Raw genomic sequence first — 20,404 nt, forward strand, 5'->3', positions numbered from 1 at the left:
AACAGAAGACTGGGAAAATGATCAAGAATCGTATTGTGTCGCCACATAAATCCATGATGAATCCATGTCTGTGATAATTGCTGTCATCTCAATAAGGATGTAAGAGGAGATGAGACAAGGTACAGAGAGCAGAAGTGGAGAAGTACAGAATATCTTTTTTCATGAGAAGAAATTAAGTAAGTAGGACTTGGCAGCCTAGAAGAAAGACAACTGACAGGGTGAATTTTTACTGTTTCTCATGATCTAGGAACTACAAGCCATGCAGTGAATACCAGTGGAAAGATAATTCTTTATCTTCGGCTAACCTGCTGAGGCACGTCCTGATAGATGCCAGACTCCTTTGAGAAAGGTTGGGCTGAACCACTGCACCTGCACCCACCCCATTTGGTGACTGCAAAATATATCTGGCTCTTTGGTAGTGTCTGCATACATGGTTTCCCTCCTGGCATTTCCACTAAGCAGCAGATGTCTAGCTCTGGGTGGGCCGGATTCCTGTCCTTAGTAGTATTAATCAAAGATCTCCTATCTAGTAACGTTTCCCAGAAGCCAAACTGCTAATGGCCATGTCTCATGGCTATTGATTTCTCCCCGTTTCCAGGCCTTGTTGGTCAGACTGTTGGCTCCTGGTTGCTGTGTGAGCCTCTGCCTGACCTCTTTGCTCCCTGGTGCTTGGCACAAGCAGGAGAGGTTGGCTGGCAGATTGTACAGCCCCAGCCCTTTGTTAAATTTCCTCTGGAGAAGAATGAGGTGCAATTAAGGCCAATTCTTCATTAGGAGGAATGAAGAGCTGAACCGTAACCACTCAGCCCCCTCACAGCATCCAAACAGAGCTTGGAAAGTGGGGCCAGGCCTCTGCCACCCTTGCCTCCGTCCTCCAGCCCCTGTGCTCAGCAGACTGAGAGCCAAGGACATGTACCCTCTCCAGGGCTGTCAACCGACCAGTGACAGGAAGCAGGTCTAAAGGCTCATTTAACTGCAAAACAGCACCTGTCTTTTTAGGCGAGAGCAGGCTTTGCTTGTCAACCCTGTCAGCAGCACGGGCCTTGCCTGGAGGCACCCGATTGTGTCAGAGGGGTCACACTGAGCACTGCGACACGCAGCACTGGCTGGCATGGGGGCAGGAGGCTGTCGGCACGTTTTCTCTGCAAGGACAGCGGGGTACGTATCTCTTCTGCTCATCTTTCTGGGTAAAACACTGCTTCCTGCCTGATTCTGAAGTGAGATATCACGTCCTTTGGTTGTGTGAAGTTACTGCTAACCAGAGGTAGTGATCTGTCTTGTCCACCTTCTCTATTCCTTTTTTTTAGCTTAGCTCCAAACTAATTGCACTGCAGTGGTCAGGATCAACACTTCTGTGTGAAAGCAAAAGTTGATGGCAAAGGCAGACGGAGGTACAATGCTTGCCCTGCGCTCGCAGGTGTCCGGGCAGGTGAAGGCTCACTGTGGCTTGCTGAGGAGGCTGAAATGAAGGAACCTAGAAGAGAATGCCTAACTGATTAATTCAGTATCCTTCTTCCAAGCCTGTATAATCTTAATATGTTCATATTTCCTGGCAGAGAGAATTTGCTAGGAGCCAACAGAAACAGGTTCAGACCTGCAAAGTTTAGAAGCCAAAAAAACAATGCCTGTTGCTCTTTTGTTGCTCTTAGTTTTTCCCTTTCCTTGTTTTTGTAACACTTTCCCAGTGTCCCCGCTCCCTTTATATCTCCTCTCCTCTCCTCTTGTGCACCTTTCATTTGTATTTCTTTGCTCTGGAGAGTGCTGGGTCGCAGTTCCCTTGCTGGGGGCCCAAGGCCCTGCCACCTCTCTTTAGGTGTCTCAGTTCCAGGTTTGAGGAGGACCTGGCGCCTTGAGACTGTGATTCCTCCTGCAGGAAGAAAGACATTTCAGACCTCCTAGAGGTGTCTGTCAGCCTCCACTGTTGAGAAAGAAAGCCTAAATGGGCAGTGTAAAAGTGTGAAAGGCCAGGGCTGAACATGATGAATTTCATATGCTGAATTTCTTCTTGCTTTTACAGGATGTTTTGTGCTAGAGCATTTTCTCTCCTTCATATCACCAATTGTGAACCATCCGCACATTCAAATGCTGAAACAAGTGTTCTTGAGCGTCTCTGTCCCCTAGGGGTGAAATGCTGCAGTCCTGCCCCTCTTCCAGTAATAATAATACTAATATATTCTATTTATAGAGCTTCAAAGTTTCCCAAAGAGCCACCTTTGGGAAGGAATGTACCACCAGTTAGATAGTGCACAGCAACCCTAGACAACATCTTAAGACAGATGAATGTATCCAGTTGAAGCTGAACATGAGATTTCATTTGGCAGAAGATAATTGCAAAAGTTATTAATTATTATTTTTGTTGTTTATGCAACTCTAGACTCAAGAGCAATAGGCACTTTCTAAATACTACCAGTAGGTAGACAAAAGCACAAAGGCATTATGATCATACCATAGTAATTTGCAGAAGGCAGAATGTGCTAATAAAAATCCTCCCCTGGAGGTTTTCCCATCTAAGACTCAGCATAATCTGATGAATAGTCCATAATGCTGGAAGAGGAGAGAGATGGCTTTTCTATAGGTTCCCAGTGTAACCTCGAGCATATAGTTTAGTTGTTCTGAATCTAAAAACAGGTCTATACAAACATGTCATAGCTGTTAAATTAAAGATGAGAAAATCATTCTGATACAAGCATGTGATATGAATCTCTATGTGTTTTGCAGAGTGGTTTAATTGAAATTAACAGTTGTTGGGTTTGGTATTTTTGTTTTGTTTTGTCTTAAGCTACAGGGCCAGGCAGGTGTACACAGAACCTGGATTTAAAGATCATCTACACTAAGTGCAAAATTAGGCACTTGCTTACTCTGAAGACCCCTGAGACACTTGATGTCTATTGTTAAAATCTCATGAATGAAGAAGAGATTTTACAAACCAATGTGACTCACACAGAGAACATAAGAACTGCATGGTTACAGCTAAAATATCTTGTGGAAACAGCTGAAGCATCTTGTGAGTCTGCAGATGTTTTTAATATAGGCAACTATGATAATTTAGTGACTATCATGTTTGGTATTGATGCCAACATAAATGGCATCTCAGTTCTATCTACACAACCATTTTATTGCTTTCTTCTTGTCTTCTGGTTTTAAATTACCAACGTGGAACTTTTGTATTTGTTTGTTCAATTGTTTTCCTTTAAGTTTGCACGCTTTTTGAATTTGGCTGGAGAAAGACTAGCCCAAGGTCTTATTAGCATCCCTTCTGTGAGAACAGCACAAGCTCCATCTTTAAAGCAATAAGAATATAGGGCCTGTTCCAGCTCCCACCCAGGTCTCTAGAAGGGTTTCTCTTCATTGGAGCTGGCTCAGCTGTATACACCAGGCTGCTTCTGTACTCAATATCAATTTCCAAAATATTCAGGTTCAGCATGTCAAATAAGCTGAAATGTCTGGGGAGCTGTTCTCCTTCAGCAGGGTCAGAATATTGAAATCAATGGGTTTGTGATCCCAAATGGCATGGACACTTGGAAATGTCATCAATGGAGACATCAAACTTTACCTCTTCACTCTGGCCTGCCTGCATACACAGCCATTCTGCTAATGGCTTGGAGATACACCCTGGATCTGAAAATTACTGGCGTATTTCGAAACAGCAATACTTTCTTGCAATAAAAATGCACTTTGAGCTTGCAGTGCTTAAATGCTTCAGTCTGTGCTTCACTTTGTGTGTAAACATTTCTGCTGAAATCAATGAGGATATCTGTATGAGTGAAGATATGGATTTGCTTACAGCCCTGGTTCTGCAAACATGTTTAGTTTTGTTCCTAAGAACAGGGCCCCTGGTCTCTGCAGGAAGATAATTAATCACATACATGTTTGCAGGATTAGAACTTTCACCAGTAACCATTTTATTAATCTTTTTGCTGAAATTACCTTCGTAAAATTTAAAGGAAACCATTTGTGACTTTTTTTTTTTTTTTTTTTTTTTAAGGCAGTATTTAACTCTTTATTCCCATTATATTTTATTCAAATATTTGATAGCATAAATTTTCTAATGAGTTTTGCAGACTACAACCCTTTAAAAAGTGCCTGAAGTCAGTGGTTTATATGATCATAATTCAAACCACATGCCCTTTCCTTAATGGAAGGAGATTAAAGAAGTGTTCTTTTATTTGCATTTGTCAGTTTATTAATACCAGCCATTTTAGTTCATTTGGTACAGTGAGTTTCAGTCCCAGGAATCACTTTAATGTTAACAGCAGTCTCTGATTACCTGGGACTCATCTGGATAATCCTCATTAGGGGGTTGTGACATAATATTTGGGACTGGTGATTAGGGGGTTCGTCTGTGATGCCGTCTACCTATCTACTCCACGTACCCCACCGGCCCCATTCTCCAGGTTCAGCTACGGGGATGGGATGATGACCTGTCCTGTTTTCCAGTCTACCCAAATTCTCAGACAGAGAGTGCCAAGGACCTTACAGCCAGGTCTGGGGCTGTGGCAGATGACCCAGGTGAGCAGCAGCCAGAGGAGCTGGTGTCTAAAGTGAGTCTCCACAACCGAGTTCTGCTTCTGATGGCTGCATTTCTGTTTTCTCGCTTTTCTGCAGCCGTTGCTTTCTGTTCCTTGTTTGGCTCCTTTCTTCTCAGTATTATTTAGCACTGTTCTGCAGAGAAAACGTTTGCCATCTTTCAGAGCACGTTTTTAGCTGTTCTTGGCCATTCTGTGTTTGCGTGAATTCCTCTCGCTAACCCTGATAATCTCATCATCACCATCTGTCAGTTTGTTAATCTTCCATTCAGGACATGAAGTGAAACCCTGAACAATTACACATTGGCTTTTTCTAAAAGGCTGGCTATGAAGTTCTAGTTCCCTCTCTCATGTTTCCTGTATTACTGCAAGCCAAATTTAGATTGCTTGCTCTCCTTTAGCAGAACTTGAAGTCAAACCATTTCATAAATACTGTATTCTAACTCCTTGGATTACTGGAATGGGAAAAAGGCAAAAAGCTGTGCAGCTTTTCCAAGTTAGCTTGTGCACTCTAAGCTGCTAATGGGCTGGAAACAGGATGGGCAATTGTGCCTGCTGTGGGTTGCATGCTAGCACGGCCCCTTGTGCTGCCTCTGCAGCAACCTGTCCTGGCAGCGAGGGTGGCAGCAGTCCCAGGCATAGAGGGAAGGGATGTAGGGAAGGCAGGGCACCCCATCTTTTTTCAGGCCCAGTGGTTTTTAAAAAAGCTGTGGGCATTGATGACATTGGCATGTGTTGTTTTTTTTTTGGTGTTTGTGTTCAGCAGACTGTAATCCTGCCATTAGGCAGCCCAAATACTTCTAATGCAATGAAATGTTACCAGGACATGCAAAACTGAAATACTTTTCAAAACTTTTTGTGGTTTCCAGTACTCCTTTTCTGGGAAGGGCTTTGGGCTTGGAACAGAGTTGGTTTGGGAAGGAGGCAGTACAAATTGAAATTCCTTCCCTGTCCAATTCACATGTGGCTGAAATCTCTCTCCTATGCCAAGCTGGTCATTCTGTCACCGGTGCTCAAGCACAGAGCCACACAGACAGGCTGTTTGCACCCTAATGTTTTCTGAGCACATTCTGCAGTGCTCTGAGTTTCGGAGACCATGCAGATATGCTTTGAAACTTCAGTGACTGCCAAGGAAGAAAATTCTCATATTTTCTTCTGCTGTGTTTCGCTGTTTCCGCTTTTTGGTCCCCAGCAAGTGTATTCTGCAAACCACAAAATGAAAACCCCTGTAATTCAGGCAAACTCATGAGCCTGAAACAAGTAGTTCTGTTTTATCTTTCGTCTCGACTCCTCCCCACCCAGAGGTAAGCCTGCATCTGAACCGCAGCTGCACCGAGGCGTAACACGGCTCCTTCTCATAAAACATGGGTGCTCCCCACAATTGGAGCTCAGGGGGTGTGGGGTGGTCAGCCCTGCAAGCCCCAAACCCAGCTCTCCATTGCAAAGGAGCCTGGCAGAGTATAGTCAGTGGTCCTGTGGAAAATGCCCCAAATCATCCAAGCTGTTGTGTGAAATGCAAAGTACTTTGTGGTATCTGGGAGAGGGACTGGAAAAAAATCCCACTGGCTTGTCCACCTTGCCTGCGGGGGGTGAGGCAGTGCAAAGGGCTCTGAGAGCAACCGTGTGACTCCTCCAAGTTGACCAGACTTCTAGCTGGTTGGGCTCTCATATGATTCCCTAAAAATAGCAGCTCATGTTTCCCATCATTGCCGTCCAGCTATTTTAATTAGCCTGTGGTCTCTGGTTTTTGCTTTGTGATGTGTAAATAGGAAATATTTACGCTAGGCCAGTAACTCCACATTCCTCCCACCTCTTTTCTTAACTCAGAGGGATTAGAGCTATGTTTATAAAATGCCTAATGCATTTGTCTGAACATCTCTAAATATCACTGACTTTTCCGTAATGTTTTTTTCAGAGGACTGATTTTTAGATCACTCACGCTATTGACAGGTATTTTTTCCTTCATCTGACAAGTGTGTTTATTCCTCAACCTTCAACTGAAAATCTGCTCTGGTGCCCATCCTGGGACAGGCTGAAACTCTTCCAAACTGCAAAGGGCTCAGTTCCTGCTGATTTCACTGACAATTCCCAGTGGCTCAGAAAAGCAAGATTTCCAAGTGACATTGGTGCCCAGAGAGTAGAGAGGTACCTGATGTGTCTTTTGGCTATTTTAGATTGGCCCATGTAGTACAGTACTTTGGTGCGACCTGTATTTGCAGGTTAATTTAACCATCTTCTGATGTTTAGCATTTCCTGTAGTAGGTTTCTGTTCTGCTACATGTCTCCTGCTCTTGGCAGAGCGTTTAATATGAAACAGCTGCACAAAAACATCTTTTTGGGGTTCTACAGATATGATCAATGTGTATGACACCGCTGTCTCTTACTGCCAAGAGCAAAACTTTGCTCCTGACTGCAGAGTCAGTTTAATTTGGGGGAAATAGATAGGATGTGGTTGTGACTGACATCCTTGCCAAAATTGTCACTGTGGCTCATTCTGTTAGGGTCCTTCAGGTGCAAGTTCTGTCCCTGAAAGCCATATGAAGGTTGCTGAGCCCCAGAAGAGCCATCTCTGAGTCAGCTGAGGCTGGGTGATACTGGCAGCAGCAGAGAGAGCAGAAGTAGTAAGCTTTGTTGGTTTCAGGAGAAGTCTGACTTGAGGGAAAGATCATAGCTTTTTGTTTGTGGGAAAATAATCTCCCAGTAATTTTAAAGGTAGGCTAAAAATGATTTTGATACTGTATTATATTAAAAAAATGTATTGTAAAATTATGAATAGTAAAATCAAGGAAATACTTCTTTTTCTTGATTCATGCTGAAACTTCCTCCAGAGCTTACTTTTGCAGAGAATTTTTAGTTTGTCAGGCTTTGTTCCAAGCTGCAGTAAGGGCAGATAGAGAAAGCTCCAAGTACTTCATAAATCTGAATTTCTCTCCTTGTCAGAGCTCTAGGAGTCCCCAAAGCTAAGACTGATAAAACCCAGCTGCTGGCAAGGTTTGAACACAGTGGAGTAGTCCTGAAGAATGGCTGTGGAAGAGTCCCACACCTGCCTCATTGCCCAAATTCTGCACAGTGAGGATAAACAGCCCCTCTAGCAAGGTGGAGAAATGGCTATGATGGAAGAGGCTGCAGGATGGGTCGCTTCTGTCCTCACCTGCACGGGCTCTGCTGGGTTTGTCAGGACAGAAGGTGGTTTGAACCTCAATGTGGATTGAGGCTGGATGCAGCAGAGAAAACCACAATGAGATTTTTTTGTCGTTTCCCATGATACCAGGTGCAGCATAACCTGTGTTGGCTAACAGGAGGTGCTGAGCAGAACATGTTTCTTTAATCTAGTTTCTTTCTGGGTGAGAAAATACCTATAGTGAGGCACCTTCTTCCCTCAGGACCCTCAGGCCTTTGCCGCCTCCTGCAGTCAGGGAAGGGGGGTGGTACTGGTCTGACCAGAGCTTTTGCACAAAATCCAGCTGCCGAAGGAAGCAGTGGTGCTTTTCTGTATAGGAGAAAATGTGCAGATGCTCAGGCAAGTCCAATGCCTCCTACATGAGAGTGCAAAACTGATGACTTCAACTTCCTGGGCACGTCCAAAGCAGACATGCAGGTGCTAGCAGCAACCCTGGAGAAATGTAGGCCTTGCAAGTCATCAGGCAGAGCACAGCAATACCTGCCTGCAACTCTGGGGGTCAACCTGTGGAGCAGGTGCCAGTGTTGTCCTGCAGCGGGACGTGTTCTAGTCCCCAGTTCACCACTTCTGTCAAGTGTGTTCAGCTGATTTGCCCCTGGGGCTGCTTGGGTCACCCCATGCCCTGCTCTTGTCTGTCCAGTGCCCCCACACCAAATTATGGCACTGACTGTGGTAGCCCTCAACAAATCATTCACTCTGTGGCTGCGAGGTAAGGACAGAACCTGTATTGCTCTGCTGGGCAAAAAGGGCTGTAAACAAAAAACTGAAATCTCAATTTAGTGCCATTGCTCGGGTGGATTACTAAGTAGGCCCCTTGCTTGTTAATACCAAGAGAAATAGAAACCATTTACTTTCTACAACCAAAGCAGTCTGATGCTTGTATTTTCCTAGTCTAGGGTGGCATGCTTTTATTTCCGTTTATAATCAGTTCCACTTTCTGGTTTCCGTGTACCAGGGACTTTTTGCATGTGGTTGGTCCCTTGACCCCTCAGGGTCTGTGTACTGCTTCTCTGGGACTTGCAGCTAAGGTAACAAAGTAGAAACCTGGCTCTCTGAGCATGGCAGAACTCCCTTTATTTCCCTGGAAAAAGTGTTCATGGGTGGGACATAACTCAGAAAATCCTGAAAAATGCTTCTCTTGCATAAGGCATTCATGTCTGTATTCTCAGCCTTGCCAAGTATACCAAGTCTCAAATCTGTGTGTCTGTGTGTGAAAGATGGAGTTCATTATACTTACATACATTCATTTTCCATTGACATATTTGTGTTAATTTCATATTCTTTTCATATAAATTTAGAATTTCAGTCCAAATATCTGTCTACAAAAGTTCATTGCGATATGTTATTGCTCTACACTCACTGAGAGGAAGCAGCAGGAATTTTTGCTTTCTAACTTTCCTGGGAGCAGGGTAACAACATCTATGTGCCACTGGGTTGTGTTTGCTGTGTGCTATTCAGTAATTTTCCCCAGAAGTGGTTTTATTTTAATGGCAGGCCATCTGATCCCAGAGTCTCATCTGAGCACTGAATTTGCAAATATATGTATTTATTATCATCATATTTGAACAAGTATAACGCCTGTCCCAAGATTCAAGCCCATTCAAAGCTGGAGTCTGAAAAGCACATTCATCATTCTGGGTAGCACTCACCCCAGCTGCTTTCCTGTGAGAGGCCTCTTTTGGCTTTTCCAAGCAACCAGCCACCCTCCTGTACAAGCAGCTCCAATTGATTTCCATGGGGGTTTTTTAGTTGTGCCTCAGCCTCTAAGCAGTTCACAAGTTCATGGGCTTACAGAAACCCGGGCTATACCTGCCTCTCTTCATAGACAGCAAGGATGGGTTTATTTTTAGCACAAGTATTCCAGAAATACATTCCACCCCTCTTCAGAAATGTGTGGGAGAGACAGGCACACGTATGCAGATGGTTTTGCCTACATTCGTGTCAGTGAGCACCCGAAAACTGCTTTTCCACTGCCTGTTGTCATCCCAAACCCCATGTTTCTGCAGTTCTCTCAGAAAGCTCAGCTCATAGGTGCTGTGATGCACACATTCAGCAGATCTCATCATGTAAGTGTTGGCACAGTGCAGGGCATAAGGAGCTGTTGGAGCATGCAGTTTGGGACCAGAACGTAACAGAAGCGCCTTGATGTTTGGCAATGCATGTGTTTGGTTTAGGATGAATTAGGGGAAGCAGTGCGGCACCAAAAGCATAGACCAAGAGTCCAGGAGAGCAGGCTTTGCAACATTTTCCTGCTGGGATACATGGGGAGAGCAATACACCTCTCCCAGGTGAGGAAATCAAAGCTGAAGGCTGCTGTGGGGAAGGCAGGCCATTGCCCCTCCAAGGGCAGCTGGGCTCATGCTGCTCCTGGGTCGCAGGGAGCTTCTGGCCATCCCAAGCCTGCCAGAGCCTGGAGAATCTCAGGCAGCAGATTCGGCATACATGTAGTTGTCGCCTTGCCCATGCTGTAGCAATGTAATTAGCAGCTCTTTTTAAAATGCAAATGAGCACTGAGCTCACATGGAGCCCTGTTCTGCCATAGAAGCAGGAGCCGGGCCATAATCACAGGAGGTTCTTCATTTTGCTGCAGGCTGTGGCTCAAGTCCAGGGTGATGCTGAGCCCCAGGAGAGCCCCACGACTTCAGTAAGGAGCTCTGTGCCCTCAGCAGGGCACGGAGGGCAATCCATTGTTTATATCTGCAGTACAAAAGCTTAGCTCGCCGACTTCACGGCATATTTCCCCTATTATTCAATATCCTACTGCAGTTTGCCAGATGAAACCCAATGCTGGCATGTGCCTCCCAGGAGGGCTGCTGGTGTTGTTTGCTTTGGAAGGAGGGTGGAATGGGGTCCTTACTCTAAGAACACTGGACACATTTGTCCAGCCCTGATGATGAAATGAGCTATTTATGAGAAGGCACTGGTAGGACAGTAATGTGTTACTCACGTCCATGCTTCTTGTACGGTATTTTTAATGGTGACCTTCATAAACATTTTGACTCCCACCTGGAGACACAAAAATGTGGTGCTTTCAAGCTTGAATCACTGGCAGCAGCAAGCCAATCGCACACCATTACTTTCTGTATTAGTTATCTCTGAAGCATTACCACTGGCGAATCTGAATGTAAAAATAGCTGATGACTGTTTGTTTCATCTGTCTGTTACTTGACACCGCATGGTTATTCCAATACGTATGTTTGCCTCTTCCCCACCATGATCTCCGTTTGGCTTCCCCTTGCCTGATAACTATTTAAATGCATTTTACTAACTTTGGATTCCTTGCTCACTCCACTTCACCTGGCTGGCAGGTCTGTGAGGGCTCAAGGGTTAGCTCCTCCACTTTTATTTTTTACTTATTTATTTTTCAGTGACTGTTCCTATTAAAATAACCATGTTCAGAAGAAGAGTCTGAAACTCGTAAATAATGGGAAGTGCTAATAGTAAGCAGACTGCTGTAAAATGTGCTGGGGCTTTGACTTAAAGGAAGAAAGCACAGCACTGTACTGCCCCTGATCAGGAAGCTGGAGCACCAAAGGTAAGGGGGAGGCATATGGGCACTTTTTAAAACCTGGAAATGGTGACGAATGATGGTGTCTGAGTGTGTGAATGTGTAACTGATCAGATGAGAAAAATAAAACAGCATTTTTATATTTTTCTTCAGGGATGAGAGGTGGAAAGTCCTTTTATTTTGTCCAGCTCTTTTCTGCTCTCAGAAATGCAGGATTGCCTCTAAAAGTCTGTGTATGGAAAGAGCCATACATATAGATTTGTATGCAGTGATTTGTATGTTTATGACACATAACTGTTTGGTAAAGGGGATGATTTTTGTTTTAAAAGACCACTAAATTGCTATGAAGCTCCATTTAATTGTCCCGCACATTGTGCTGTAAGCAACTTTAAGCAAATATACATTGATTTTATTTTCCAGATGATTACTGCCTAGAGATAAGATACTCCTACAAATTTTAGTGATTTGTATAGGAGTGTGAAGGCATTTTTTCTTTCTTTTTTTTTTTTTTTTGAACAAATAGGAGGAGAACAGTTTAAATATTTTATAGGCAGCAATTAGTACGCTATAGAGCCTGAAAAAGTAAAATACTTCAAATACCTAGGCAGTGCTAAGAGGTCACTATAAATGACTGTGACTATGACTTGTATCCAATTTTAATCACTGGAAAATTTCTTAAATGGTATAAGCTTTTCTGAGTCCAGTTGTTACAGACCTTCTTAGTCTGCCATCCAAAGGAACTACATGTTGTTAGCCTAGCGCAGAACTCGGCAGCAAAATGACAGAAATAATTGAAATAGAGTTTGAGAATCCAAATCCTTATGCTTTTTTTTTTTTTTTTTAATGGTCTGTGAACAGGCAATCCAATTAGCTCTGAACAGGGACAGGCATTCTAGCACCAGGCCAAAGCAGCCTACTGAGGCTGACTTTATAACAGCTCTCATTTAGAGGGTCCCTTGCTGGTGTTCTGCAGTTGCTGGGGGGAAAGCTGGAGGGAAGGAAAAGTGAGAAGATATAAGAAGGAGAAATAAGCTTTCTGGTCAGGATCAAAGCCCATGGCTCTTTTTCTCCAGTTCTGCAGAGAACTGACCATGTAAAAAGCAAATGCCCTCAGTTAATTGCTTAGAGGTTAAGACTTGTGGAAAATACTAACAAATTAAATATTCATATTATCTAGGAGACCCAAAACACCTAAATCTCTGTCCTTCTGTGCATGTCACTGGACGGGTTTTTAAATTACATGCATATTCCCAACTTACTTTGCAAAACAGCTGTAACAGGCAATCACCTGTGTACTTGAAGGCCTCAGCCATGTGGAGGCATGCAGGTGTAACTGTGTCCCTGCAATGCAAAGCAAAAGCACAAGGAAATTTCAGTCTGTAGCTTCTTAATCCTATCTGCTTCTCTGAAATGTTTGTCTCGGCTGTGCTTGCATTACTAGAGCTGTGCAAAAGGCAAAGGAAAATGGAAATCCCTCCAAGACCAGGAAAAAAGCCAACTAACCTTATGACCCAGGCTGGGAGAAATACCACTCCTCTGCATCAGCCTTTCATTTCTTTAGTCAAGCTGATTTTACACACACACACAAAGTTGCTGGCAGAGGGAAATTCTGCAAGTGATTTTTTTAGCTGTAGGCTTGGCTGTGCTACCTTACATGTAGCTGGGGAGCCGGGGCACACACAGCCTTGTCCACCTTAAGCAAGTGGGTGAGTTCATTGCTTTCAGAGCTAGCATGCATCACTTGAGGTAGGGTCTTGTTTTGGGACCAGCCAAGTCTGAGCCAGCTGACAGGTGTGGGGTGAAGGGGAGCGTAGTGCGGGCACATGTATACACTGGTGCGGGAGCTTCACCTTGGAGAGAATGTTGTGCCTCTTTGATAAAGCCTGCATAAGGTTTTGGGTGAGTCAGTGGCTGCCAATACATATCAGTAGGTATATGCGTGTGTGTGCACATACTGAGCTTGGTGATTTGTGATTATGTTGCTGCTTGCCAGGCTTTTATGGCTTTCAAGTGTGTATGGTCGGAGAGTGCTGCTGAGACTCCTGTCTCTTGGCAGCTCCAGGGAAACTGAGGCGGTACTGAATCTATGAGCACAACCCTTCTCTGGGAGCAGGGTCTCCCTCTCCCTGGCCAAATGATCCTCTTTGGACAGGCATAGAAAACAGATATTTAATTATAGTCTTGGGTTTCCTTATCATCCATCTTCCATGCTTGCAAATAATGATATACGTGAAGGCATTAGCTACTAATGATTAATCTAAATCATCTAGTAACAGTCAGACCAACCTTCCTATGAGCCACGCAGGTCAAATAGTGATGCATATTTATTTTCAGTTTCTCACCTAGATACATCGCAATAGTTTCAGGGGTTCTTTCCCTGTTGCTTACACACACTGTCTGAAGCTGTTTTGGGAACTGTGACAGGGCTATGACAGAGCCAGGTACCGAAAGGCCACCTAACTCATACTTTCCACTTGAAAAAGATAGAGATGAAAATCCCTGCAAGTCTGGGGAGTGTCTCTAAAAGAGGTGCTTGTGGTTAACATTTGAATACACCTTACCATGCAGTCAGCAGTATCTGGCAGCTGACAGCTACTGCAGATCCTGAGTCTCAGATATGCCTCTGTCACTGTTAGCTGGGTCAGACATAAGCTGCTGCACCTGAACATCAGCTTGGTTTGCCTTTCAGCTTCATTACAGACCTTTGTACAATTCTGCACCCTTCTGATGGCTTCTGTTCTGTTGAGGTATACTTCAGGTGTGAGGACAACATCACTGAGCTTGCTGAGGAAGTGAGGGGACTACCCTGGGCTACCCTGTATCAAGACAGCCATTGCCCTCTCTCTTAGGGAACAAGGGTGGATTCTGCTTCAAACTCTTGTTGTTTTCTTTTCTTTTTCTCTCTTTTATGTATCCATTTACAGGATAATAACAAGAAACATCTTAGTATATGCATTAACTGTAAAATAATGAGGAAGTACCTTAGGGACACACCATTAAACTATAGCAATGAATCAATGCCTGAATAGGAATTGGGAGTCTTCATTTCCCAGGAAAATAAATGAACGCCTGTTTCACACTGAAGAGGGAACTGGAAGGAGCTTCCATCTTATTCAGGAGGAGACCATTGGTTGGCTTTTGCTGCTCAAAAGAAGGAAAATAGTGTTGCCTTCAGAGATATTACCTGGGGCACAGGTGGGTGGGCTCCTCTATGCCGTCTCAAAATATTCACATATGTGAATAGCTGTCTGATAGCCAGCTTCCAGGTGGCACACACAGGTAAGACAGGCCACAGCTTTTATCCTTCATCTGGAATGCCTCTGATGCCATCACAAATAGTTGAGGTGCAGTTTGTCATTGCAGGAAAAGCGTTAAGCATATGGATGGCTCTGTGTTGAAGTCACACACTCTGGCCTGTCTAGAAGCATGTATGTTCCTGCTTGCCATGTGTCTTGCTCAAGTACTGGGCTTTCTTGACTGCATTTGAAAGCTGCAGCAAGGTGTAAGTAAGAAATATTGCTTTTCCTGCAGCCTGAGCTGGAAAACCTTGAAAACAAAAACTTCCACTTTCTTTTCCCTACCCTGGTGCAAATCCATATCTGCTGGCCTGATGGTCACCATCTGAGCTCTTGGGGTCTGATTCTATCTGTAGGGATGTTACTAGGGCAGAGCTCAGACAGCCTGGAAATTCAGTGTCTTTCCCAAAATCTCTTTCTATAGATTCGTTTTGCATCATGCTGGATACTGTTAACAGGTTGTATTAATGAAGTCCTGGCCCTGCCTTAATTTTCTGTAAATCTAGCAAAGGGTCACTGGATCTGGTGAATTCATTCTGGTGCAAATCTGGAGTAAAGAAAATTTAATTTGGATTTGGCTTTAGTGTCCTTAGGCAGCTGACAGGGTATGAATATCATCCTTAGCTTCATGGCTGTGTGAAGATTAATGAAATGGGGTATGTGAATTCTTGCTATCCAGTTATGGATAGTTTATTCAGTGACTTGCACCCTGTCATCCAAAAGGACCGCCTTAGCTGCATGTCAAGGGAGACCGGCCATGGGTAGCAAGGCTCAGAGTGCAACGGGCAAGCACTGTGCCTGCCACGGGCTGCCACATGCTGCCATGCTCCTCGATGCATCATTGTGTCCCCTCTGATCTCCTGTTGTATGTTTAGGTGTGTCTTCCAGAATGTGTGTTTCTCTGGGATACTACTAGTTGCACTGGACTCTGGGGGCAACGTGTTGCATATTGTTTTAGATTAACTCTTGAAACTGTTTTGGATTAACTCTTGAAACTAGTTAGGCTGTAAATCCTGATGTCTGCTTTGGATTAGAAGTTTTATTTTGTAAAAGTATGTGAAGTTCTGTGTTTCACAAGACCTTTAGAAAGTTCTGCATCTTTCCAAAGTCAAGATTGATGTATCTGGAAGGTTTCTTTGGTAACACAGGCTAGGTATTTCAGGATATTGCATGTGCCTAAATACTGTGGAATTCAGTGGGTCATAAAACCACTTAGAACTTGAAACAATTTTGAACCTACAAACGGCTTGATTTTTTTTTTTAATAGAAAATAGATTCAGCAAACTCCCTGTTCAGCAAACCCTGCAAATAACCAGAATATATATATTAAAGGAGTAGGTGAGACCACCAGTAAAAGAATAATAACTTGTTTTCTGCAAGAATTATATTTCCTGAGTGAGTATCCTGAGTGAGTGGGTGTGGGTCAGACTCTCCTTGTCAAGAGGCTTAAATGGTCTAAGTGTAAACTTGTGAGTGTAGATGGTATCAGTGTGCTGGGGCTGAGGGGAGGGCCAGAATAAGTGGGGGGTGGTTTCAGGTTCCCCAGCCCGGAGAGAGAAGTGCAGCATGGCTGGATGCAAGCTGCGGATTTCTTTGTGTAGGTCACCTGGTTCCCTCTTGTGTCTAGCACACTTCCTGGTATCATTAGAATTTTCTCATGGGTAGGGCTGGGACTGTCCAGCACACTCCTTTACAAGATAACCAGGCCATTGCATTTGTTCTCTTGTCCATGTTTCTAATTCCCTTCCTCTCTGTCATCTCCTGTCTCTAGCCATTGCAATGCTGCAGCACTCAAACTCTCCCTCTGATATGGGAAAATCTCCTTTCCTACACTCAGAAAGTAAAAACAAGCTTTCATCCTCTAAGACACACTTGAGAGTAAATGAAAGGAGGTGAATACCTATCTCATTAGCCAGAATCCCGTCAGTGCTCTGTGGAGGGGCTGTACCAATGCAATGTCAGTCATCACTTCAAACTGGTGAGGAAGGTTTGAGTTTTCATGATCTCAGAAAGAGATAGATGTGTCAGGAGCCTGAGGAGAAGCTGAGGGCTTTACAGTAAGTCTGTCACCTGCAAATCTTCATGGATTCCACCATATAATATAATACCAAACTACATCACTGTATTCAGCTGAAGAGTTTTATAGCATAAAGCTTCCTCCCTGCTCTTGAAGAGTCTTATGGTAAAGTACCACACTCCACAAAGGGCAGTATGAAGACATTTTTTACCTTAACTGCTGAAGGGTAAGCTACTCTTGTGGGATTCAGAAAACATACATTAGGTTCCCTGGCCAACCACAGATGCTTTAATTGAACTTGGACAAATCAGTAGGTTTTAGGCAGGGTCTTTGCTACTGATGTGTAAATGAGACATAAATCCTGCTTGCAGCAGGAGAATTTGTACGGATAAATAGCCATGAGGTGTACATGTACCATATTACTGAGGAGCTGTATAAATATCTCAGTGTATAATGACTGACCTAGTTACAGACAGTGGCCTTTTCCAGTCAGACATTTAATGCCAACAAATGCACTGTTTGGGTTCAGTTGCTTAAATGTCACTTGTCTGTGCTCACTTCAAGTCATGGGAGAAGCATCATGCCTTTGCCTTGTGATTCTTGCAGAGTTGTGCTGTTCTCAAATGCTGCACCTGCTCATTGCCTCTGTTAGTCATGTACTATGTGCCTTTGACTTCCCCCATCCTTTCTGTGTGTTACTGACTCTACAAAGGCAGTGGGTAGGGATCAGGCAATGGAAGAAGTAAGCAGGAGTGGCAAGGAAGCCTCAGTCCAAACACGACCCTTTCTGAGAGACATCTCCTTCTTCCAGACTTGACAGAACTCTTGGCAGGATGGGGCATTTGGAGGACATTGGGAAAGGCAGTCCGGAGAGCAGCTGGAAATAACTGTTGGGTCTTTGCCATTGAACCAGAAAGGGAAAGGTAGAGAGACTGGCCATGATTCTCCATGGCTGTTGCAAGGAGTCTCTGTTCCCTCCATTTTTCTTCACGAGGTCTTCATCTTCCAGTGGCTGAAGGTTTGCGGTCTGAATGGAAGAGGTAAGCATTCCAGATGGGGCCTGAAAGAGGTTCCCTCTGGAGACAGGACACAGAGCAGGATACATAGCACATGGTCACCAGCTGCATATATTTCTTCTTTACATTCATGCTTCTACTAGATTGTAGTGACTATCCATTCTTATACTAGGTTGCAGTTGTGAATCTGATGAGCCTCTAGTTCCAGCTCCCATAATAACAAATGCACCAGCTTGAAAAGAGCTCGCTGGGAGAGAAAAAAATATTTTTCTTCAGAAAAATATGTTTTGATTAAACAAAGAAAATCACAATCATATCCATTTTAACAATATTTCCTCTAGAAAGATAATTGGAATAGATTTTTATGATCATCTGGAATATTTACTTAGGAAAACTTCAAAACAAGATCACACTCTCTATTACAACAGAGTATTGTTTGATGCAGAACTTAAAATGAATAGTTTCAGTTAACGTGAAATAACACCTGGCCTCTCTGAGTTAATGACAGTAATAATAGACCATTTTAACTGCTAAGGCATGTATTACATGTTACTTTTCATGGCCTGCAAAGTAAAATAATAAAATTATCTGAAATTAAAAGACATTGTAAAAATTTGTGAAATTTGTAATTGAAGTTCTCTTCAGAATCTTATTATGTGAAATTTCTAAGACAATCTAAATGAGAGCATTCTCCCATCACACACATGCACATGCACACAAACACACAAGCAAACACATTTCCAGATGCTAACATTGTCCACAAGGTAGCAATTCAGAGTGCCAGCCATCTCTGCTGGTGCAGTCTGGGATTAAATAATGTCTACCACACCACTCTTAGGTCTAGATAGTCTGGTTATAATTGCAGAAAAGATCAAGATTACTTTGTCACAAATGCACTGCTATTGTCAGTGGTGAGGGAAGCCAGCTAGAAAATCAGCATTGCCCAGAGGACATGATTTGGTGGCCTAGCCATGTGGTGTAACTGTGTAGGTTCCAAATCCCATTCCTTCTCATGTTGGTCTGAATGCCACATGGAGGCGATGTTTGTCTCTGTAGAGATGTTGGATTTCTCTTTACTGTGGCTACAGTTACTCATGTAGCCTTCTGGACAATGCACCGGTGTGGGCTTAGGAAGTAGATGTATTTTGAGTCACCAATTCTGTTCTCAGTTATTCTACTGACGTCAGTAACATGACTCTAGATTTATACCAGTGTAACTGAGAACAGAAGTTGGCTTAAAGTCAAGAACAGTGTCTCCTCTTCTCTGGCCCAGGACAAGCTGTTCAAGACACAATTGCTGGGCCAAATCCACAAGGGGAATGGACCCCAGTCTACACTGATGTGGTCCAGACACACAGTTCCCTCACCTTGCCGTTCAGTGCAATGATCAGTTGGCACAATACCTGAAGTCACCTTGTTCTGTGCTAGTCATTTCTTTCAGTGTTTGGGGTCTTCAATATAAGCCAGATAGCCCCAGTTCTCCATCCACCATCAGCTGGAGCAGGTGTTTTTATTTCAGTAAAGTGGTTCTTCTTCCATCGAGCAGAACTCTCTGTGGCTGCCCATAATGACCACATGCATAAATGAAAGTGATCTTGCTGAATGAGGGAGACAGAGACTTGTGCTAACAGTTTTCACCTTATGACCATCCTTATGAAGAAACTGCCTTTCCTGATGGTTCAGGGAAATGTGAATGGAATATCACTGTCTCTCTTGCCAGGCAGCTCCTTGGTGAGGGTGTTGTAATCTTCCTCCCAGACCATGTGCCCTGAGTACTGCTCAGAAGAGGCAGTGTTTGTGGAGATGCCCATGCATTAGGGCAGGTCTGAGGGAACACTTGGTTCTGATGCAGCACAGTATGACCAACCCACACACTCTTGGCAGTCCAAGCAGCTAGCAGTCACTGCAGGGCTCTGGGTTTTGAGCTTCCTTGTGGATGGATGCCATACAGAGAACACCACATGAAGAAACCAGCTCGCAAAGATGAAAAACATACAACCAAACTTCCTTCCCTGTCCCTTCCCTTCCCATCCTCAAGGGAAATGCAGTGCTGCGGACTTCAGACTGCTATGTAACTTGCAAAGGCACTGCCAAAATGCCACCGCGATGTGTCACGGCAAAATATTTCAGCCAAATACCAGCCCAAGGGGGGTGGAGGAACCAACCATCCCTTTCTGTATTGCAGCAGCACTGATGTCACACACTGCAGCCAGCTTTGCTGGTTCACCCAGCTCCTGCCTAGTGAAAACAGTTGACATTCAGTTTGTGCCAGGCCAGGAATAGTCTCTGTAACTTAACCTCCTCATCACAACTTGCTAGGCATGTAAGAGATCCCCTGAAAAAAGCCTCTTTTTTAGAAGGGAAGGGAGTTTGATTTCTGATTAAGCTCCTTGAAATCTGTACATTCATCAAAGCTTTTCCAGTAGCTTGTATCGGGTGGTGCCTACTGCAAACACCTGAGATGTTCCTCAGCATTTCCCAAGCAGTTTCAAACGTTCAGATTTGCTTTCTTCTATATTGAAAATAAATAGACTAAAATCACATATCCCAAATTTTAGAACTAGCTGAATCCTGAGCTAAATTCAGACATTGTACCTTGCTTGCAGGCTTCCATACTTGTCCAAATAGATAGGGAAATGTGATTTTACCGGGTTACCAAGCCAACTATAAACAGCTTTCTTTGCCCAGCAGTTTGGAAGGTGATGTTATACAAATATAAGGAATAGTTAGACCAGTACAGTCCTGCTATTTCAATTCAGTCCTTGCAATGATCTGCATCTTGAACACTTGGTGTAGGTACATCTTTTCCAGCTTGAAACATTACACTGCCCAAGTGTTAATGTTATGTCCAGGCAAGACA

General features: G+C 43.8%; 1 protein-coding gene across 5 annotated transcripts in view; it reads left to right on the forward strand.

The window, feature by feature from the left end:
- Positions 1–1,002: 1,002 nt before the first annotated feature.
- C6H10orf71 (chromosome 6 C10orf71 homolog) overlaps positions 1,003–20,404 on the forward strand; it is a 29,572-nt gene continuing 10,170 nt past the window's right edge. Inside the window, exons 1-2 of one of the 5 annotated variants that reach the window (XM_038181135.2) lie at positions 1,003–1,158; positions 11,076–11,242. The gene's annotated coding sequence lies outside the window, so the exon portion shown is untranslated. Of the gene's footprint in view, positions 1,159–10,894; positions 11,243–12,900; positions 12,922–17,339; positions 17,569–20,404 lie in introns of those variants that run through there. The other 4 variants (XM_038181136.2, XM_038181137.2, XM_027460286.3 and 1 more) reach the window with 4 other exon arrangements.

This window comes from Anas platyrhynchos, chromosome 6 (assembly GCF_047663525.1).
Source record: "Anas platyrhynchos isolate ZD024472 breed Pekin duck chromosome 6, IASCAAS_PekinDuck_T2T, whole genome shotgun sequence".
NCBI lineage: Eukaryota > Metazoa > Chordata > Aves > Anseriformes > Anatidae > Anas > Anas platyrhynchos.